This window comes from Malaclemys terrapin, chromosome 5 (assembly GCF_027887155.1).
Source record: "Malaclemys terrapin pileata isolate rMalTer1 chromosome 5, rMalTer1.hap1, whole genome shotgun sequence".
Classification (NCBI taxonomy): domain Eukaryota; kingdom Metazoa; phylum Chordata; order Testudines; family Emydidae; genus Malaclemys; species Malaclemys terrapin.
Genome location: NC_071509.1, coordinates 47,948,425 through 47,972,668, shown reverse-complemented (window position 1 = coordinate 47,972,668; position 24,244 = coordinate 47,948,425).

Below are 24,244 nucleotides of genomic sequence, written 5' to 3'. Positions count from 1 at the left end.
TGATGGCGCCAAACTGAGACCAATGATTATTTTTAAAAGAAAAACAATGCCGAAATTCAAGTTCCCTGTTGGTTGTTTTATACATGTGAATGAAAAAGGCTGGATGGATGAAGAAGGGGTAAAGCTATGGCTTGATAATGTATGGAGCAGGCGACCAGGTGGACTTATTCAAAAATGTAGTCTACTGGTGTGGGATATGTTCAGGGCTCATTTAACTCCCAGCACCAAGCAAATGCTTGCAAGACTAAACACAGATGCGGCAGTTATTCCTGCAGGATTGACATCGTTGGTACAGCCACTGGATGTGTGCCTAAACAAGCCATTTAAAGATCGCATTCAAGAACAGTGGAATGAATGGATGGTTAGCGGCGAAAAGTCGTTCACAAAAGGAGGAAACATGCGTGCTCCACAGTTGGATGTTTTGTGCAAGTTTGTCATAAAAGCCTGGAATGATATTGATGCAGAAACAGTAATCAAGTCTTTCAAGAAGTGTGGCATATCAAATTCATTAGATGGTATGGAAGACGACTACTTGTGGCAAGATGAAGAGGAAGCCGAAGCTGAGACCACACCATCTGATACGGAATTCGATCCATACGATGACTGCCTTACAAATGTATCACAAGATGTCATTGATGTACTTATGATATCAGATGACGAACAGGAGGATTTTGAAGGCTTTTAAAGGGAAACTGTCACGCCAGCAAAACCTGTAAAAATACCGTAGCTTGCAGTTATGATGGGCGTTGCTAACTCGCCAGGGACTTGCCCGGCACTTGCTCTCTCTCTCTTGTTTGTTATCTTCCTCCTATCATCATCAGTTCCAGTTTGGTTGACAGCTTAGAAAACAAACAGCATGGCAGCTCCCATGGGTTTATTGTCTTATCCTTCCTTTCAGTTTTAGAGTGAATTAGGAAAAGTTTAATCCACTTCCACTGTTTTATGTTTACATGTTTGATGACAAACAGCCTTACGTTTATAAGTGACAGTTTTCCTGCTAAGTACCTGCATGTCATAAGCATTTGAATTAAAATTACCATATTGAAATCAAATCTGATATTTTTTTAATTTTTTTTTGGTGTGCGTTGGAAGAGGGGTAGTCTTATACGGCGAGTATATCCCAAACTCTATATTTTAACTGGAAAAGTTGTGGGTCGTCTTATACGCCCAGTCGTCTTATACGCCGGAAAATACGGTAGTTTAAAATAGAGACTCCAGTAATGGAGGTTACAGGGTGATGTAATAGAATGGGAATTTCCCTCTCCTGGGCTCATAGTGGTCCATTGCATATGATGTAATAATTTTACTCTTTGTGATGCAATGGTAAATTCCACTTCCTGTGGAGGATGACTAAGCAAAACTCCATAGAAATACTCTCAGACAGGAAATAGCTAGGGGTCATCCAGAGATCAGCTTGAGAAAACTCCATAGGAATACATTGGAGCCCATAGAAGTGAATGGGGCTTCTGACACATGTAGGTACATGTGACTAGGGTGTGACATCAAAAAGCTGAAAGCTGATTGACTGAGCCTAGGTGGCCAAACAGTTTATAAGGGCCAGAGCCAGCAGGCTAAAGCTCTGTAGGGGACAGGGACCAGCAAGAGAATGGAGCTCTGCCAGATACCTGCAAGGAAGAAAGCACTTATGGACCACCACCAGCAGCAGAACCCAGCAAAGAAACAGCTGCTTAAAAGACAGCTACCGCAGCAGCAGCAGCACACGCAGGGTTCCAGGGTTGCCCTGGCAACGGCCGCTTCTGCTTCTGACCAGCAGGAGGCCTCTGCAGCAGCAACCAACAGGCCTCCTCTCTCCTGCTTGAGAAGCCACTTTACCTCAAGAGGAGGCAGCAGTAAGCACCTCAGCAGCCAGTAGTCCACAACTTGACAAGGAACAACACTCCCCCAAAATTGACCGAGCAGAAGGACCAATTCCTGGACGGTTCACAGGGATTTTAGAGAAGCCTCTGTAAGTTAAATCTTTTTCTATTTAACATCCCAGAGCGTATGGGTTTCAAGTGTAAATAAAAGTGGATGCCTGTGGTCTGAATGAGATCTCCCTACCCATCTAATAATTGCCTGAGCAGCACTTGTTGGATGCTTAGTTTTAGTATTGAATGTTAATTGAGATGTTTAATTATTATATTATTTTAAGGTATAGAGTATTAAGTAAATTATTATATTGTTATATTTCAAACTGCAATTGTAGTACTGTCTTTATTTGCTGCACTGCTTCAATTTTTTATTTTAACCTATTGCTTCTATCTCTTCTCTTTTATTGTAACTGTGCACTTCTAAATATACATTATTTTTGTTTCCAAAGAATATTATTGTTTGTTGCCTATTCTTGATTGGAGGGCCGTATCCATGTCTTTCAGCGGAAAGGTAGCTAGTTGAGGCTTTCCCTGGAAACTCCTTAGGGTGGGCCACAACCTTAAATACCGGAATAGATAAATTAAGAATAAAGGATTAAATTAAAAGTAGTGTTTTTAGGACTTAATAGAATTAGATTCAAATCTTCCGGTAACAAAAGAAGCTACCTCTACAAATAGTTCAGGAATGGTACCAGGAGAAAATTACTGTAGATAATTTTCTTTAAACTAAAGGATAAGCTAAAACTAAATACATATATAGGGTCTTTGGCAATAATATACTGCCTACTCTTACTGGGGAATGGCTGACTGACTAGCTGCAAGTCACTTCCTTCACTAATTATTTTTTAATACTAAGCACCATTTTTATTTATGGGCAACATCACTGTGAACAATACACAATATTAGATTTTTCTTTTCAAAGGCACAGATTTTGCATTGCATTATGACATCTGATGATTTTGCAGGTGGGAACCATTGTCTCCATATAGGAAGATGCAAAACACACCTTTACAAATGTAGTAAATAGATTTGCTCTAACTGGATCAACTGAACACACTGCTGCCACAACAACTCAGCGCCATTTTCAAATAGTTCTATTTGGTTCCTTGTAGAGCAATCTTTTTATACAACTGTTTGGGAAATCAGAAGTGTTCTTTAGAATCTGTATCCTTCTATCCTCATGCGTACTTTTTTTTTTCTAAAGGAAAACTATTGATTTATTCCATCCGATAGTTGTGGAGATTAAGGAAGAGGGGAACACGCATCAGGGCCCCAAGAGTGCCCTGCGTAATCGCTACTTCCCACCACCCAACACAGATGTAAAGAGGTTGAGTAGTGTCCGCAAAAGAAACCAAAACAACTAATTATTCCTCAAAGAAAATTTTTAATTACTTTCAACTATGAAGGCAACACAGACAAAATAAGAAAAGCAAGATTAAAGACCAGCACTGAATAAGGATTAATATAAATGGCAAGTTATACTGAAGACAAGCACAAGTACATGTAAAGTTATTATTCATTAGCTATTTACTACTATCTTAACACTATAGTATTGATTCAACTTGAGATCAATTCTGCCCAAGCAACCAGACTTCTTCACTCCAAAACCTTACCCTACATTTTCCCGAGAATACGTTACCCTTCAGTCGACCGCTTTCTGCACTGGCCAGGCACAGATAGTCGGTGAAGCGCAAGTCCATTCGGTTCAGGGTGTGTTTGTGAGCCCGACCAAAGAGATCTTTTTTAGGTCAACACACACACACCTGCGTCTTTGCACCTTTTTATACATTACTTGTTGGCAGTGTTTTAAAGCAGGTCAACCAATTAAGGTGGTCAAATGTTTTAGTGTGTTAGTTTGCGGTTGTTTTGATCTTATGAACTGTGCACCTGTGCCCAGCTCATCTTTTCTTTATGTGGCCTGTTGTCCTAATTGTGGTCAATTTGCTAGATTCAAAAACATTCGAGTCAGCTTAAAAAAGTATCTGGTTGCAGTACATAGTAACCACAAGTCCATATCTAATTTCAGAGAGCTTTCTTTTTGCTCAATCTTAGTCTATAAAGCTTCCTAGCTAGGTTTTGCTTATGCTTGTAGGATTTTATTGCACTCGCTCTTTGCAGCTCCCGGATGTTTTAGGCCTAACACTGACAATACTGTTCATTTTAAGCTTGACAATACTCTTGTTTGAATTATTCATAATAGTTACATAGTAAATTGCTTACGGATTTTGTAATTGATTCTGTTAGCATTCTTCTTGCCAGGGAAAGCACACATAACCTTGTAGGTGGTTTCAACAATTTCAAAGCTTTAGGGTAAGAATTTCAAAGAGGCCCAGCATTATCCTGTCTAACAGACTTAGATGCAAATCCCTAAGTGTGCAAATGCCTAGTGGAAATGACATTTTCAAAACCATTGATTAATGTGAGCAGCAACTAGAGTGGGTCAAATAACTAATTGTTCAGTTCAGTGGCAGTTTTGAAAAGTAAAAAAAAAATCAGTTCTGGTTGAACCGAATTTGAAATTTTTCAGAATTTTTGGAGAATTGAAAAAAGGTTTGAATCTCTGCTCTGCAATAGACCCAAAACAAACATGGATCTCCCACATTCCAGGTGAATGCCTGACCTACTGGGGTACCGGTTTTAAGGGGGGAAGAAGTCAGTGCCACTTCTACCTCCACTTCCTCTTCCAACCATTTCAGAATGACCAAAACTAGTCAGATCAAATTTGTGAATAGTTTCAGGTCAATCAAATCTACATTTTTTTTTCTTGAATAAACTTTTTTCTGAAAAAAATATCTCCCAGTTCCAACAGCAAGTTACCGAACTGTCCAGCTTCAGGAGAGTGGGAGACAAGGTTTCCCACTTATGTTATCTGTCTCAGAGATCTCTCGCAGTCTAGCACAATGTTGCAACAGTAGTACACATGACACAAAACGCTGGTGCAAACTAAGTTTGTCGAACACCTTACGTCCAGAGATCACCTTCACTCCCTTCTCCCTCTGGTACAGGACTGGAAGCATGCTGGACCCCTGGGTCCAAGTTGGCTGAGTCAAAAGCCTATACATAATGATACATCAGTCTCCTCCATTCAATTATTTCTTTATCTGGGCCTGTAATTCATGGAGCTGTTTGATTAATTATTCAAATTAATAAATCTTATCATTTTTGTTCCTCTCCTCTGGACTCTCTCCAGTTATTTCACATCTATCCTAAAGTGTGTTGCCCACAATTGGACACAATACTCTAGCTAAGGCCTCACCAGTGCCAAGTAGAGCGAGACAATTTCTTTCAGTTTCTTACATAAACACTCCTGTTAACACACCCAAAATATTAGCCATTTTCACAACTGAATCACATTGCTGACTAATATACAATTTGTGATCCATTACAACCTCCAAAAACCTAAGTATCGAAACATAACGGGCACTTGTAATAGTGCAACACACACTGACTGCAAAGCTTTTATGGAAGCCAAAGCAAATTACACTCAAATTTCTCCCAGGAACATCACCACCAAATTATATAAACACTTGCGCAATCTCACCATGGAGAAAGATCATTCACTCAGTGCAGTCTACTCCATTTCTGGTCAGCTAATCAACACAAAAGCTGAGTGCATGCCACGCTGAAGTGAATATTTCAGCCAACTGCTAAATGCACCAACAATTTCTTTGGTCCCTGACATTAAGGCCATTGTTGAGCTGACCCACTCCACACAAGATGATCCTGGTGAATTCACTATTAACAAAATACACAGTGATAAAGAAGCTTAAGGGAAATAAGGCTGCAAGAATCTTTGAAATTCCTGTGGAATTGTTAAAAAACACATGACCAGTTATTTTTTTGTGGCTGAAGATGCTGTTCAATATTATCTGGAGAATAGAGTTGGTCACATCCATATCTAGCAAAAAAAGCATAATTTTACCACTTTGGAAACATAAAGGCAGAAAATGTAAGTATCATGGCATTCTTCTTCTATCCATCACAGCCGCTGATATCTTAAAGAGCAAGAGAGGACCACAACAAGCTGGCTTCACTCCTGGCCATTCCACGACAGAGCAGATCTTCACATTGTTCCATCTTATCAAGAAGGTATAAGAATTCAAGAGCCCCATTGAGATTGTATTTACAGATATCAAATCTGCATTTGATTCTCTTGACCAGAAATTAAGTACATTTATTTTACACATATGCCTTGATGATAAAAACTTCACCAGTCAATTTTGCAGATGCCATAGCTCTAGTTGTTGAAGTAGCAGATAAGATAGTTGTGTCACTTGACGCCCCGGAAAGCTCAGTGGCAAAAGTTGGCCTGAACATTAATTGAGGTAAAACTTCTGGTCAGAGATTTTGCACATGCTGCAGATTCCAGGAACTTCATGGGTGACCACCCAGTTAAGATTGTCAGTGATTTCACCTACCTTGGCTTTCTTGTCAATAACAAGGGCAGGATCGAGAGAGAACTTGAAGCCCACACTGCAAAAGGTTCTTCAGTAATGGAGGCCTCACCAAGAACATCTTTCACAAACCAAATACCATAAATAAAGAGAAGAAGCTAAGGATATATAATGCTTTGGTGCTTGGTGCTTTTTGAGGTGTTTTTTCTACCTGTCTTAAGAGAGGCTGCCAATCAAGAATTTTCCAATATTTGAAATGCCACCATCTTCTCTTACTGTAAAAGAGGTTGAATCCAATATTCTGACCTATGGACTGAAACATGGCACCTCCTTGTCAAAGACTGAAAGGAAGCTGGATACCATTCAACTGAAGCATCTCTGAATGACTGAAAAACATCAAATGGAACAAATTCAAGTCAAACTAAGAGATCCATTTTCTAACTAAACAGGTCCCGTACTGTCTCAAACGGTCACCCAGCACTCTCTAAGGTGATAGGTCATCTGCTCAACATTCCTACCAACTTCCACATGAAAATCATCTTTGACTTTCCATCAATAAAAGCAGGATGGAAGAGACCCCCTGGAAGATCAAAAAAGTGACAACTGGATGGCATCAACAGACATCTGTCCCTCACAGGCATCCTACCCCAGATTTGGCTCAGGACAGAACATCATGTAGGAGCATAATGCAGTCAGTGGCCTCTACACTGTCCATGCAAAAGCATCAAAACTAACCAAACACCAAGTGCTTTTGCAGTGCTTTGTAAATAAAATATTAAAACATGTTTAAATTTCAATTTCATGTTTAAATCATGATATATGATATATTTTATCACACCTCATTACAATGTATTACTGATATGCTATGATAAATTGGAATTAGAAACCTGATAGTAATAAGCAACCTACAATCTAGCTCCGTAAATAAGTGCATTAGGCTGTCTCAACTAAATGCTGCTCAAAGAGAAAAAGGCCTTTCTATAATTCCAGGGAAATTGTGTTCTGTTCTCTCCTCTCCCCCCAAACCCACCCCACTAAAGCCCTTCTTTCCAATTAGGGTCTCAGGAACCTTGCTTTTAGGGAGACCCCATCCTAATCATATTCCCATATACATTTTAGTATATAGGGGTGTAGTATTTCCCTCCCAAAGTTTTGGACCAATTTGTGTCAGTCATTCTTTAGGCAGACAATATGCTTTTGCTGCCCCAAACTCCTGTAGGTTTGAAGTACATGTTGGAGGATTTCAGCTCTTTTTGCCAGCAGGAACACCTGATCAGAAAACTAAACTAATTCCCCTAGCCACAGACTAGGCTCTATAAATGGAAGGTGGATATATTGAACCAGTCAGGTTTTTCCCCTATCTGGGTACTCATTTCACATATAATGGCCAATGGCATAAGAGAAGGTATATAGAGGAAATAAAGAAGAGAGTTTTAAGTTCTATTCAAATAATATTTCATTGGGTCCATGGGGGAAATTTAACAACTCTGGCTCTCAGAGTTTTCAAGGCTAAAGTCCATGGAAAGACCTGAGGGTGTTAGAATGCAAAACAAATTTTTAAGGAGAATATTCACCCTCCCAAATAGCTGCTTTACTTAGGGCAGAGACAGGGGAGAGTGCAATTTCAACTAAAGCTCACTGCCTTTATACTGATTATTGGCTGCATATTCAGCATATGAATCTACAGCATCTTCCAAGGTTATGTCTGGAGGAACAGCTTAACAAGACACTCCCTACCATTCCCCTTGCTTTTGCAAATCCGTAGTTCTTCATATTCCTTGGGCTTCTTAGAACTTGACCTGGCTTGGGTGTGAAATCTCTAATCAAGCTTAGAGCAGTAGATATTTGCAAACAACCAGACATGACAGTTGTCCATACAATAAATATGTCTCCTTGGCTTTCTCATTTAAAGGGTATTCATAATTACAATAAATATTTTGAATAATATGTTAAGGAGGGCTTATGTAAACAGCCTATTTGAAAGGGAGTTATGCTGGTATTGAGAGACATAATTGTCTTTGTCCATGGCAGTCTGGCTAGTTGAAGATTTTCCACACTATATACTTTTTTTTGTAACCTGTACTGTCACTTGAGAAATAAATACCCCAGTTCCTGTCTTAGATGCCATTTACTGCATCAAAAAACAGAATACCTATTATCAAGTGAAAATGTCTTGATTATATTGGCTGTATTTGCCTGGTCAGCAACAAAAGCAAGAAAAAAGTATGTGAAAGACCTCTTATGATCTTGATGAAATATTGTCATTTAACCCTTGTTACTTTATTTTTGTATATAGTTTCAGAGAGGGGGAAGGGTGATTTTAGGAGACAAGTTAATCTCATGTTTTTAGTATTTGTATTTTTAAAATTTGTATCCATTTTTTTTAGCTGTGTTGATTTTAAAACATGGATTTATCTTTTATATGTTATGATCTAAGGCTAAGAAATTTGATTCCCATATTAGTTTATATGGGTATAAGGCTTTGAAATGAGGCTACCTTATTTAGCAATTATCTCCAGGCTGATTTGCAAGCTGCCATCACTCCTATAAACAGATTCCATTTACTTGCATAACTGGCTTGAATTATAACAGATCAATTAGCTGCTGCAAAAAAGGTGCTTTGTCTGGGACAAATGGTTTCTGGGCAGGGAGTTTTATGGGTTGAGAAAATTACTGCACTATTTTGTTTAATTTGTTTGAACATTTAATGGGACATCAAAGGTGCCTGAAGATTTTGGAAAGACATTTAAGATTAAAAAAACCAACAATTCAAATAAATAAATAATACACTTTGGAACACTGCTGCTATTCACAAAGCTTTTGGACCTGACACACAAGGATTAATTTTCAGGCTTTTATTGCTTTGTCAAAATCTTAAAATTTCTCAGCTGTTCTTATTTAATATTTAAAGTAGGGATTTATTTTTAAAAATCTGATACCCCTGCAAAGTAAATTCCTGATTGTGAATGTAAAAAATGTCTGCTGTTGAGATTGCATTCTTGTTCTCCCTGTTATGTACTGACCTAAAGAGAATTTTAATACAAGCCATAACTGACTTTTATTTTACACAGTTACTTGAAACAAGACAAGATTAATAGATTTTAAGGCTAAAAAGGACCTTTATGACCATCTAATCTGACCTCCTGCATAACACAGGCAATAGAACTTCACCTGGTAATTTCTGCATCAAGCCCATATAAGGGAATAGAAAAGTAAGTGGAAAAAATGAGGATGTATTAAATGACAGATGAGGGAGAGGGAAAAATCAGAAGTCAGCTCATGATTCTGAGCAGCAGCAGCAGGACAAACATCAAATTGGGTATGTGGATCAAGAACTTGAGAGGTAATGTCTGATCCTAATCACTTGGCTACACCAAATAGGAATTCCCTCATTCAGTTTTCATCTTTCTGACAGTTCATTAAACAAGACAAACAGATCGCTCCATTTACATCATTCTTTTTATAATGGTTAGAAATTTCTTGTTTAATTAAAATACTTTATTTTCACAAATACAATTCTCTGAGTCTTTTCTATGCTGACAGCCCACACACGACCTTACACACCATGTGCACAATTAACATAGAGCTTATGTTGTGTTTAGATCCTTGTGCTGATCCTCTACACTGGGATGAATGTCAGTCAAATGTATACTGTGTTTCTCAGCATTTCTGTGAACATACAAAAACTCTACTCCAGACTGAATCAATCAAAAAGGCAGTAGCAGGATATGAGAAGCAAAGCAGTGTTTTTAAACGCTTAAGTGTAAGTAAAAATCAAGCCACAGAAGGAAGTTACAAGATTGCAAAGTGCATTGCAAAAACCAGAAAGCCGTTTACAGATGGGGAATATATAAAAAGCTTTTTTCAGCAGTTTGGTGGTTTTGTTCAATGATTTGCCAAATAAAGATGAGATCGTATCTAGAATAAAAGAACTGCCTGTCTCTGCCAGAACAGTTGAGAGATGCGTAGGCGAAATGGCAGAAAATATTAACGAAAAGCAGACAACTGCATTAAAAGACACAGCAGTGTTCGGCACTGCAGTTGATGAGAGTGTGGATATAAACGAAGTTCCATGTTTGGCAGTTGTTGCAAGTTATTATGCTTCCGATGAAATCCAAGAGGAACTTTGTTGACTAAAACCACTGCATGGCACAACAAAAGGGGAAGATTAGCAGAAACGTTTGTAAACCATTTTGAAAGACTGAGGAGTTGACATCAGAAAAATATTTTGTGTGACAACAGATGGTGCTCCTGCCATAGTCAGAAAACAGAAGGGATTTGTAAAGTTACTTGAAGATCAAATTGGCCACCTGACAGTCAAATTTCCCTGTATCATTCATCAAGAAAACCTGTGTGCTAACATTTCTAATTCAGAGCTTAATAATGTGATGAATTCAGTGGAGCAAATTGTGAATTTCTTGCTGCTTGATCTGCTTTGACTCATAGACAGTTTCAAGCACTGCTAGAAGAGATGGACAGTGCTTATAACTACATTCCACTTCATAGAAATATTCGGTGGCTAAGTCGTGGCAAAGTTTTGGTGTGCTTTGTAAATTGTTTTGATGCAATCAAGGCCTTTTTGTTGGAAAAAGGAAAAAACTACCCCGAACTGCATGATGACAAATGTAAGTGACTGTGTAAGTTTATGTTTCTAACTGACATCACCACTCACCTAAACGAACTCAACCTCCGTCTCCAGAGTGCTGGGCAAATGGTTCTCAAGCTTTATGAAACCTGGAAGGCATTTGTTGTAATAATAGCAGTTTTTTCTCGAGATATTCGAACTTCGACTTTCTGCTACTTCTAACACATAAAAGAGCTATTGACACGTTGCACTGTCAGCGTCGATGAGATTGGAATGTACATGCAAGAACTGGAATCAGAATTTTCTGACAGATTTCAAGATTTCCAGTGATTTGGCCCAATGCTTTCTTTTCTAATTAAACCTGAAAAGTTCAACGAAAGCGATTTGGATTTGTCTGTATTTCAGTGGATGGGTGTTCAGGATTTCGAAATGCAGCTCATTCAGTTAAAAAGCTCAGAATTGTGGGCATCAAAGTTTGGAGATTTGCGGAGTGCACTTGAAGCTACCGAGAGAGCTCACGGGGCCTCTATTGTGACCTGCTGGATGTCCCTGCCAGTGAAATTTAACTGTTTGAAGAAAATTGTGTTTGCAATGCTTTCAGCATTTGGATCCCCATGCCTGTGCAAACAGGTATTTTCACACATGAAATCTGTCCTCTGTCCCTCTCGGAGCCAGTTAACAACTGATCACTCAGAAGCCTGTGTGCAGCTTAAAGTATCCAAATACGTGCCAAACATTAGAAAACTCAGCAAGGAAAAGCAAGGGCAAGGATCACACTAAACTGTTAAGATCTGCATTTTAATTTAATTTTAAATGAAGCTTCATAAACATTTTAAAAACCTTATTTACTTTACATACAACAATAGTTTAGTTATATATATAGAGGGAGACCTCTGGCTGCTTCCCCCAATCAGCCTAGCATTTCTCCACCACAGTCCTCTCCAGGGCTGCTTTAACCCCCTCAGGTCAGGAGCGGGGTGACCACCCTGCTACAGACCTCCTGAGGAGGTCTCTTCCAACCTTAATATTCTATGATTCTGTGATAAAAGAGAAGAGATAGAAGTAAAAATAATAAAATAAAATAGTAAATGTTACAGATACAATGTAAAGGAAGCAGAACGATAAATAAAAGCACCACACAGCAATAACAATTCCATTTAACTCTATAGCATATACTCTAACAATATCCATTACATAAACATTCACTTAATACTCTATAGCAGGGGTGGGCAACCTTTCAGAAGTGGTGTGCCAAGTCTTCATTTATTCACTCTAATTTAAGGGTCTGTGTGCCTGGAGAGGGCTGTGGCGGAGAAATGCTAGGCTGATTGGGGGAAGCAGCAAGGGGTGGGGCCATGTCCCAATCAGGCCACAGCTGGCCCTATAAGAGGGCTGAGGCCAGAGACTAAAAGACACTCTCTCTAGCTCCCTAGAGAGAGAAGGACCTGGCTGTCTGGGAAGCTGAGGAGGGTACCTAGGGTGGAGAAGTGCTGGGGAAGGGCAGAGGGAGCTGGGGAGCTCCAGCCTAGCAAAGCCCCAGACTGCAGACCGAGTTAAGGGCCCACAAAAGGGTACAAGGGCTGCAGAGGGGCAGCCTAGGACTAGGAAGAGGGTCCAACCCCACCTTGCCGGTCTGCCCCAATGAGCGGGGGAACTAAATGGAGACTGGCAGTAGCCACTGATGCAAGGTGGGGATAGGGGGTTGGGGGTTCCCCTGGGAGGGGAGACCCAGAATGAGGGGTACTGCAGTGGGCAGAACCCCTGGGCAAAGGGCACCGGGGTCTGGGAAGCACATGGGGCCAGCGGCAGGCGAGACACCGACCTGCATAGGGCACTCTGGGCTGGAAGAGCTAATTCCCAGGACGACCAGCAGGAGGTGCCACACCGGTGAGTCGTTGCCCCGCCACAAGGTCATCTAGTCCAATCCCCTGCTCAAAGCAGGACCAACACCAACTAAATCATCCCAGCCAACACTTTGTCAAGCCGAGCCTTAAAAACCTCTAAGGGTGAAGATTCCACCACCTCACATTCCAGTGCTTCACCACCCTCCCAGAGAAATAGTGTTTCCTGATATCCAACCTAGATCTCCCCCCACTGCAACTTGAGACCATTGCTTCTTGTTCTGTCATCTGCCGCCACTGAGAACAACCTAGCTCCATCCTCTTTGGAACCCCCCTCAGGTAGTTGAAGGCTGCTATCAAATCCCCTCTCTTTTATCTGTCCCCCTCAGCTTAGTGTCATCTGTGAACTTGCTGAGGGTGCCATTAATCCCATCATCCACATCATTAATAAAGATGTTGAACAAAACCGGCCCCAGGACTGACCCCTGGGGCACTCTGCTTGATACTGGCTGCCAACTAGACGTCGAGTCGTTGATCACTACCGTTGAGCCCGACAATCTAGGCAGCTTTCTATCCACCTTATAGTCCATTCATCCAATCCATACTTCTTTAACTTGCTGGCAAGAATACTGTGGGAAATGTAGCAAAAGCTTTGCTAAAGTCAAGATATATCACATCCACCTCTTTCCCCATATCTACAGAGCCAGTTATCTCATTATAGAAGGCAATCAGGTTGGTCAGGCATGACTTGCCCTTGGTGAATCCATGTTGACTGTTCCTGGTCACCTTCCTCTCCTCCAAGTGCTTCAAAATGGATTCCTTGAGGACCTGCTCCATGATTTTACCAGGGACTGAAGTGAGGCTGACCGGACTGTAGTTCCCTGGGTTCTCTTTCTTCCCTTTTTAAAATATGGGCACTATATTTGCCTTTTTCCAATCGCCCAGGACCTCCCCTGATCACTACCAATTTTCAAAGATAATGGTCAGTGGCTCTGCAATTACATCAGTCAACTCCTTCAGCACTCTTGGATGCATTAGATCTGGACCCATGGACTTGTGAATGTCCAGCTTTTCTAAATAGTCCTTAACCTGTTATTTCACCACTGAGGGCTGCTCACCTTTTCCCCATACTGTGTGCCCCGCACAGCAGTCTGGGAGCTGACCTTGTCTGTGAAGACCGAGACAAAAAAAGCATTGAGTACTTCAGCTTTTTCCACATCATCTGTCACTATGTTGCCTCCCCTATTCAGTAAGGGTCCCACACTTTCCCTGACCTTCTTCTTGTTGCTAACATACCTGTAGAAACCCTTCTTGTTACCCTTCACATCCCTTGCTAGCTGCAACTCCAATTGTGCCTTGGCCTTCCTAATTGCACCCTGCATGCTCTAGCAATATTTTTATACTCCTCCCTAGTCATCTGTCCAAATTTCCACTTCCTGTAAGCTTCCTTTTTGAATTTAAGCTCACCAAAGATTTCACTGTTAAGCCAAGTTGGTCACCTGCCAAATTTGCTAATCTTTCTGCACAATTTTATTGTAACCTCTCACTTCTAAATAAATATTATTTTTATTTTCGAAGAATTTACTGCTTGCTGCCTATTCTTGATCAGAGGGCTGTATCCGTGTCCTTCAAGGAGAAAGTTAGCTGACCTTGGTTAGCGGCTTTTCTCTGGAAAATCCATAGGGCGGGCCACAATCTTTAATACTGGAATAGGCAAACTGAAAATAGAGTTTTAAATTAAAAAGAGAGTTGGGTTCAAATCTTCCGATAACAGTACTATCTCTGAAAAACAGCATTGCCCTACACAAATCCATAAGTATGGTGAGAAAGAGAATGCATGCACCTCTGGAAAACGTTTCCTTCCCCAAAATTATTTCACTGCCTGGACAAATCAAAATGGTCAGGTGTATTTCCTGTAGTTTGAAAGGAGAAGTTATGACAAAGTTACAGCATATAAAATAGCAAATGGTATGATGATAGCAATGTAAGTACAAAATCAAAAAGATTACCAATTATCACACTTCATGGCATAAACTGATCACCGTGTGTGGTCAGGAAGAAACTATGGCATAGCACAATTTAGTGTATTATGAGAGGATACGTCTTCCTCAGAAATATTTAGCATTAGCCATAGCAGAGAGATTACAGTACTACAGTAGGTTATTATTTGTACTGTGGTAGCATGTAGGAGCCCTATCAGAGATAAGGAATCCAAATGTGCTAGTCACTGTATAAACATAAAAAAAAGAGCATCCTTGCCCCGAATGGTGTGCAATATAATGGAACTACTAGTTTAATTCCAGTATGGCAGTGCACCTGTTCACATCACATCCCTGCTTCTCAGACGGTTTTGTCAATCTTTTTAAAATTCTGTTAAATTACTTATACCTGTCATACTAAAAACCTCTGACTTGACATACTTTCATATAAAAGTACAATGAAATTGAATTATTTTACCATTAAATAGATTAACCTTTTGAATGTAGTGATTTACAAGCTTACATAAAATTTTATCGTTACTCATCTTCACTATACCATTCTCTTTTAGGTTAAAATATTCCCTACAGTAATGTAGGGAAAGTGACAAAAGCATAGTCCAGGGGATATGGTGCAGAAGTTTGAGAATGTGTAGACCCGTGTTCTATTGCTGCTTATGCCACAGATTGGTAAGTTCTTTATCTTGGAGCCACGTTGATGAAACCATTGATAATTCACATGGACAATACCTATTTTTAAAAAAGATCTAGCATCTGCGTAAGCAAACATAGCAGAAATGATAAATTTTTAAGTGTTTTCTTGGAAGAATAGGTAACCCTTTAGACTATACCACCATACTGTACTATTTGGGGAGACTTTTTGTTATATATCCAATCTGGCAGTACTGTGATTCCACTCTGTCCATCAGGGATTAGTGGGAATGTAGCGAGAGATTTTTGCCTCTGGCTGACTGAATTACCTTATAAACATCTTAAATAAAAGCTTGCAGAAAAACCTGAGAAGGGGTTTCCAATTTGGCGAAATTATAACTCTTAATTAGACAATTAAAGAGTGGTGATAGTATCAGGACCCTTTGAAATGCATAAAACAGTAATTAATTTTAAGATTAAAGTTTTAATTAAAAAAGAATTAATAGTAGTTTAAAATGAGAAAATCCAGTAATGGCAGATATAGGAATGATGCAATGTAGGTACATTGTTGCATCGTTTCCAGATGATGCAATAGAGGTACAGTGTGCATCATTTCTGGATGATGCACTAGAGATACAGTATTGTATCACTTCTAGTGGGGAATGACTCAGCAGAAAAGCCCTTCCATAGGGATACATAAAAGTTCCTGTCACATGTAGGTACATGTAGAAGTTTGAGAATGTGTAGACCCGTGGTACACGTGACTGGGTGGGGCTAGGGGGTGGAGGAAAGAAAATCTGGAAGCTGATTGGCTGAGCCTGGGAGACAAAGCAGTATATAAGGCTGACAGCTAGCGGGCTGACCTTGTAGTGGGATTGGAATGTTGAAGGAGAGCAGAAACTGTGAGATACCTGCAAGGAAGAAGCCCCACCTGAGACGTAGTGGCAGCAGCAATAGAACTCTACGGAAGAGAACCTACCTGCAAAGGAGCAACAGAAGCAGCAGCAGCAGCAGCAACCATAGAATTCCAAGGTTGCCACGGACAACGGCTGCTCCAGCAACCCAGCCAGCAGGGGGCTGCAGCAGCAGCTACTCCAACAGCCAAGCAGGTTCTGTCTCTGCCACTGGAGGACAACTTTTACCTCAGCAGCAGTGAGAGGCTACCTCATCAGCAGTGAGGGAAGGAGCAGACTGAATTGGACAATGCCCTTACTGACAGAACAGAAGGCTAGTTTGATCTGGGGAGCATTCTGTATAACAGAGACAAGCACCCTGGTAATATCCTGGAAATTCCTTTAGGGTGGATCACTACCTTAGTTACCGTGTTGGATAATTTGTAAATTAAGGTTTTAAATTAAAAGCATTATTTTTAGGTAGCATCATGGGCTTAATATAATTGGATCTAAATCTTCCAGTAACAGTAAATTTAAAGGAAGAAGAAAATGGAGAAGAAAGTAAGAGGGAACTAGGACTGAAACTTGAATTTCATGTGCATTTAAGTATCTCAAACTCCCACTCTCTTCCAGAATGCTGCACACATTAGAAAATCATTATTCCAGAGCAGTCAGTCAAATTGAATTGGTGTTCAGGTGACAGGGTTTGAAGAGGATGCATAAGAGACATCAACTGTTAAGAAGAAATCAAAACAAGAATTTCCTTTCAAGATTGGTGGTTATCAGATCCTGAATTTAAAAACCAGATTGCAAAAATAATGAGCAAGGGATTGCCTGCTACACATTGCATCCAGTTCCATTTTCTGTAAGGGGGAAAAAATGAAGGTGCTGGTACAATCAGAAAGCACATCGAAAAACAAATTGCTGCTTAGTGAAAACCTCAGAAGTGAAAATATATACCATTCCAATTTCTAAGGGTCCTCATGAGACATATATTAATATACACAAACACTGAAACACACACCCAGAAATGAGCATGAGAGAATTCTATGAAATAGCAAACATCCCATCAGTCCTGGGATCAGTTGATGATGTCTGTTAACACAGGAATTCAAGAGAAGATGCATATGCCTACATGAATAGAAGCGGCTCTATTCATTGAACATGATGGCTGTCTGCAATGTATTTCTGATAATCACAGACATGGTGGCCAGGTGCCCAGGATTATATCATGTCTCTTACACCTAGTCAATATCCAGCCTTGTTGTCCAGGCACTTCATTGCTTGCATGATGATCGTGGGGACTGGCTGATGGTATGAAATGCTTCTTATCCCTATTCTGAAATAACGTTGCCTCTGGATCCCCATTCCACTATGAGCACAGTCCATTCCACCAGTCACTCTCCTCTTTTCCTGGACTAACCCTCATAAATGTTGACTTGTACTGTCATTTCACTTTACATTTGACCTTCACAGAGGACATAGGATACTGTCATTGCACTGCCTCCAAAATATGATATAACATGAACCATCACTGAAAGAGCCTTTGACATATTGAGCATACATTTGGCCTTATCAAGATTCATTTCTGAGCCTTACAATGCTGTGAAAACCAACTGTTGCTGGCATCCACAAAGAAGTTTCAGGTATTTGGTTGCTGTGCCATGCTCCACAACCCAGATGGGGCCCATCATATATCCCTCTTCGAGGACGCCAGAGTGCTTCTCAGATGAAGAGGTTGAAGATGATATGGATGAGGCATCTGTGCCTGGGCCTGTGGATACACATTGGTCCTTGGACATGAAGGCACATGTGGTGGAGACTTTCTTCATGTAGGGAATTGCATGCACCTGATCCATGCTCAGTTCCCTATAGTATCATTTTGCCTGGACATAGATTGGCTCTGTTACACTTGTGCTCACACACAGGTGAGCCAACTATTGGGAAGGAAGGCAGTGCAAGTCATGGATGTGATCACAGTAAAACACCAAAATATCCTCAATTTGAGAGAGCAGGGAGAACAGTCACTGTGGGCCCTGGCCAGCACTATGACAGATTATAAAGACATATTTCAAGGAGATGGACACCCAGATGGCAAACTAAAGTTAGAAATAGACCCCAATGTGAAGCCTGTGAGTCTACCAAAATGTAGAGTTCCATTAGCTTTGGCAGAACCACTGAAGAAGGAACTGGCAAGCTTGCAAAGAAGAGGCATCATTACACCTGTTGAAACTAGCCCAAAGTGGATCATCAGCCTTGCAGTGATAAGAAAACCTTCAGGTAAACTGAGGATCTCCAGTGAACAGAGCACTGAATAAAAGTCCCTACCCTTTACCAACAACCGGGGACATATAGCCCGATTTTCCAGGGCAGAAGTGTTCACTGTTTGTGATGTCAAGAATGGGCTCTAACTTCTGATAGATTGAGCCAGATACGCCATCCAGCCACTTGACAACCTTTGCTACACCTTTTGGCAGGTACTTCTGGATACAAACAGCCTGACCCCAGAGGTGTTTCGGTGTAAACTGAACCAGGTACTAAAGGACTTCCAGGCATTATGACTGAGGCTAATGACATTCTTATTGTAGGTGAAGGAGATATCAAGGAAGAGACAATCCAAGGCTATATACCAAGCTGCAACAATGCCTAAACAGGTGCCAGAAGCGGGATATTAGGATGAATGCAGATAAGCTGAAGAGAACTGAGCTCTTCAAACCCTGTCCCCTAAATCATACATCTGTTGACCTCCAAGGGATTCCAGTCTGATCCTGAAAAACAGAGCCACTAGGCAAAGCAAAGGATGTGAAGGAAGTCCAGCAATGTGTAGGGATGTCTATCTTTCCAGATTCTGCTCACATATATCAGAAACCTGTGAACTTTTGAGACTTTTAATATACAATGATGCAGCATGGGAATCTTTGGGCCAGAGACCCAAGAATAGGCATTTGAAAGAGTAAAGAAAATCATTAATGAGGCACCGGTCCTAAAGTACTATAATTCTGCAGAGCTGCTAGAGCTACAGTGTGATGTCTCAGGAGGAAGAATAGGAGCAGCACTGATGCAAAGCCTGTAGCCCACAGCCTTTGGAAACAGAGCCCTGACAAACACAAAGTGGATATGCTCATAAAGAAAAGAAGCCACTTACTCACTGGGCTCTTTGCAGCAGACTGATTCTATCAGTTCATCTTTGGGGATCTTGGGTGCAGTCTGATCAAACTCTGAGACATCATCATAAAGAAGATACTGCTGAGTACAGCCAACTGACTGCAATGCATGTTATTGAGACTCTAGTGCTATGATTGGAGGATAAAGTACTGGTGGCATATAACCTGCCAGAGTATAACACAGATAGCTCTGTGAAACAGGAGACAAGAGTCTATCAACATGCTACCATACCTTCACATCTTTGATGGGAGGCTCCAGGCAATCCAACAAAGGACCAACCAGGATGAAGTGCTACAGGCAGCAAAATGACAAACTCCAGGGTTGGCCATAACACAAAGAGCAAGTGCCACAGGAAGTTACCCTATACTATCAGGCAAGATACAAACTGTGGGTGCAATACAGAATTTTGTTTAAAGGGTAACAATCCCATCAGATTTAAGACCCAACACGAGACAGATACACACTTCACACCAGGCCTGAGATGAGCCAATAAGTGTATTATGATGTTGGAAGGTATTAATGGCTGTCATCAATCACAGACCTGTTAAAGCTGATGGGTGTACTGAGCACTCTTTAACCAGGCTAAATGGAAGGAGCAATTAAATGTCCCTTTGTCTAGTGACAGTTGAAACTATACAAGCCCCTGCCCAATGTGCTACCTGGAATAGCAAGGCCTGAACAGAAGCTAAGCCATGTGGGCTGAGGGGTTTAGCTGGGAACTGATTGTAAACACCAGGGCTGGGGCATTGATTGGTTACAGCTGTGTGTGAGACAGAGGGCAACCAGACAGCTAAAAGAAAACCAACCGACAGGGAGAGAAACAGTGGTGAGCATGTCTCTGTGAGGAAGCCAATTATAAGGAGGATTTTTCAGCTGCTTTCTGTATGTTGAAAAGGCTGTTCAGCACTAGGTGCTGTCCAACATCAATGGTGCTGATCTGTCACCATCAACTGAAGCAGAGAAAAGAACGAGATTTGGGCTTATGTAAATTAGCAAAATGGGAGTGGTGACAGTGAAACAATAAGGTGTATATAAGTATGTAATCTGTTTGGTAATTATAAGAATTTAAATAATTAATAAAGATAGTTTTAAGCAGTCACAGTGGGGGAAACAAAATGGTAACCACAAGGAATCAGTGGTGAAAACCAAAATAGTGACCTTAGAATGTTCAGCCAATGACAGGCAGGCAGACTGGGGTGAAACAAAGATCAGTCAGGTAAAACACAAGTCTTCAAACAGGTCCAGTTCTAAAGGTGCAGGTTTTCAATCAGGTCCATATTCTAAAGGGCTCAGTGCTGATTAGTGGGTCAACTGTATATAAGCCAGAGTGCTGACAGCTTTCTAAGTCAGCCTAAAGCAAGCGGAAATTGGCTTGTTTCTGGAATTAATTGGCTTATCATTTCTTTAAGTAGCTTGTTGCTTGTTTTGGGGATTTTACAGGAGGTGGCTGCTGCCTTTTTTTTTTTTTTTTTAATTTCCTGCAGTAGAGCGTGATTGACTCCCGGCCCATTAGCTTAAAAAAAAAAAAGAAACAAAGAAACAAAGCTTTAATGGTGATTATGCAGGTTACAATCTGCTTTAAAAAAAAGAAAAAGAAAGAAACAAAGCTTTAATGGTGATTATCCAGGTTACAATCTGCTTAAAAAACAAACAAACAAACAAAAAAACGCTTTAAGAGCTGCGAGCTTCTGGGTTTTTTTTCCTTTCACTTTTGGGCAGTTTGGAACTTGTTCCTCCTGAGTGTCGGATTGCTGCATGTGCTTGCTTCTTGCATACCCTGCAGTGCCTACTCTCCCTCCACTGACCTCCTGCCTCGACTATTATGTAAAGGGGGGTTGGCTGGTTTGGTACAGGGGGGGTTTGTGATCAGGGCCGGCTCCAGGCACCAGCTGAGCAAGCTGGTGCTTGGGGCGGCAGATTGTTGGAGTCGGCATTCCCCCCAATCCTAGGGCGGCATGGCCGCTTTTTTTTGTTTTTTGTTCTTGTTCTGCTCCGGCCGCCTTGTAAGGGGCGGCGGCACCGAGAACCAGAGCAGTCCTCTTCCTTCCCTCCCCACCGACCGGAGCGGAGCCCTCGCAGCAGGAGGTGGCGCGGCAGGAGGTGGCGCAGCGGGAGGGGCTGCATGGCAGCACCCCTGCTGTAGCCCTGGCTGCCGCCTTCTCTCTCTCCCACCCACTCCCCCCTCCCGGACAGTCCCCCTGCACCCGCACTCTGGCTGCACCGCAGGTTTTTGTTTTTTTTTTTTGCTTTGCCGTTCTGACCACCCCGTTTTTTTTTTTTTTTGCTTGGGGCGGCCAAAAAGCCAAAGCCGGCCCTGTTTGTGATTTGTTTGGGTACGGGGGGGTATGGATAGCAGTTGCATGTGCTTGCTTGCTACTCACTGCGTGCTGCATGCCCCCCGACTACTCCATGTGGCTGGCTGCCTTGGCCACCTGGACTAGTAAGTACAGGGTGGTTGATTGGTCTGGTACAGGGGGGTTGTAGTACTGAAAAAATACTTTTATTTCTATCTACTGTATCAATGTCCAATATTGTTTGTTGGTACAGGGATTGGCTTGTTTTGAAAGGCAATACAGCTTTTATTATCTTGTGAGACTTGGCAACCACTCATTGGAATGAGAGGAAGGTGCACTGGAGCGAAAGGAAGAAACAGATCAGAAGAAGAAAAGTCACTAAAAGAGCTAAAAATCAGAGAAGAAAGAAGGCAGAAGTAGCAGCAACACCAGGGTTTGACAGATCAGAAAGACCCTTTCAGAGGGAGTCAAGACATCAGAAGAAATAAGCTTAATGATTTTTAGCCTTCAATTGAAGCATGTATTTGTATGCATATGCCTGATTTAATAAAGCTAGATGTCAGTCTGTATATGTTTAATACCTTGCTATCAGCATTCTGCATGTGACTGTCCATTGCATGCAGAATTTAACCAATCAAAACTTTGTCAATTGTATAGTATCATAATATTGGGTATTTGAATATTATATTGAATATTTGAATATGTATATGTTGATAGAGTTTGTTGGTATTCTAATTCATGCTGTTATGTTTAGTTTATTCTTTCAGTATATGCATTAGACTTATTGTATTAGGGAATATTGTGTTAAATAAAGGTTATTTTGTTTTTGAAGAAATTACTGACTGAGTGTTAAACCTTTGAGAGGAAGACTGAATCCATGTCCTCCCAATTGGGTCATTAGAGTAGAAAGGCCATTGTGGGGTGCCTTTGGTCTGAATTTTGAGGTAGCACCAAGGGAGAGCTTCTTTTGTGTGCAGAGGGTATTGTGATCAACAGGAGACTCTACAGCCTTATAAAATCCCAACCCAACCCTGGGAAAAGGTTGGAACAGGCCTGTTCACTTTCAATGACAGGAAATACATTGTCACTGTATTTTACTACTCCTGTTTCTCATTTGTCAGATGCTTTCACAATAAATCTTTTAAAAATTGTTTCTGCAATGGCCTTCAGAAGATTCAGTTTCTATGGTTCCTTTTACTGAGACCAGAAGAAATTGTTATAAAATATATCCATCTGTAGTATTAAAACAGCTTGAGATTCAACCCTGCTCCCATTGACCTCAGAGAGCTGATGGAAGCATATGTGATTTCCACAAGAGGAGATTTCAGTGCCAACTGCACTGTGAAAAGGACAGACTTTGGCAAGTGTGGCACTTCCTTCCCTAGGTACCCAGGGTTGTGAAGCACCTCACCAATACCTGCTCTTAATGCGAGGAACTCTTGCCTGTGCCTTCTACAGATCAGCTCCCTGAAACTACCAGCCTCTGGCAACACAAGCTGCCTTCTAGGTTTCTGCAAGCATCACTTTCTCTGTATAGGTTACTGGCAGGCACACACCAAGCCACGAGTCCTCTGGGTGTCCCTCTGGAGTGCTCAGCTCTTAGATCCACTATTCTAAAAAGAATAGTACACAATCATAACACATTTTCTCTAGACTAATGTTAACTAACTTGGCATTCCCCATCTCCTCCAAGATAGCTTACCCCAAGTTCTTTCCTCTGCATTTTCAAACAGTCTGGTTTAGGGCTGCCAAGCAATTAAAAAAATTAATTGTGCTATTAAACAATAGAATACCATTTATTTAAATATTTGTGGATGTTTTCTACATTTTCAAATATTGATTTCAATTACAACACAGAATACAAAGTGTACAGTGCTCACTTTATTTTTGATTACAAATATTTGCACTGTAAAAAACAAAAGTAATCAATTCACCTAATACAAGCACTGTAATGCAATATCTTTATCATGAAATTTGAACTTACAAATGTAGAATTATTTACAAAAAAACTGCATTCAAAAATAAAACAATGTAAAATTTTAGAGCCTGCAAGTTCACTCAGTCCTACATCTTGTTCAGCCAATTGGTCAGATAAACAAGTTTGTTTACGTTTGCAGGAGATAATGCTGTCTGCTTCTTGTTTACAATGTCACCTGAAAGTGAAAACAGGTGTTCACATGGCACTGTTGTAGCCAACTTTGCAAGATATTTACATGCCAGATGTGCTAAAGATTCCTATGTCCCTTCATGCTTCAACCACCATTCCAGGGGACATATGTCGAAGCTGATGATGGGTTCTGCTCGATAACCATCCAAAGCAGTGCGGACTGATGCATGTTCATTTTCATTATCTGAGTCAGATGCCACCAGCAGAAGGTTGATTTTCTTTTTTGGTGGTTCGGGTTCTGTAGTTTTTGCATCGGACTGTTGCTCTTTTAAAACTTCTGAAAACATGCTTCACACCTCATCCCTCTCAGATTTTGGAAGGCACTTCAGAATCTTAAACCTTGGGTCAAGTGCTGTAACTCTCTTTAGAAATCTCACATCAGTACTTTCTTTGCATTTTATTAAATC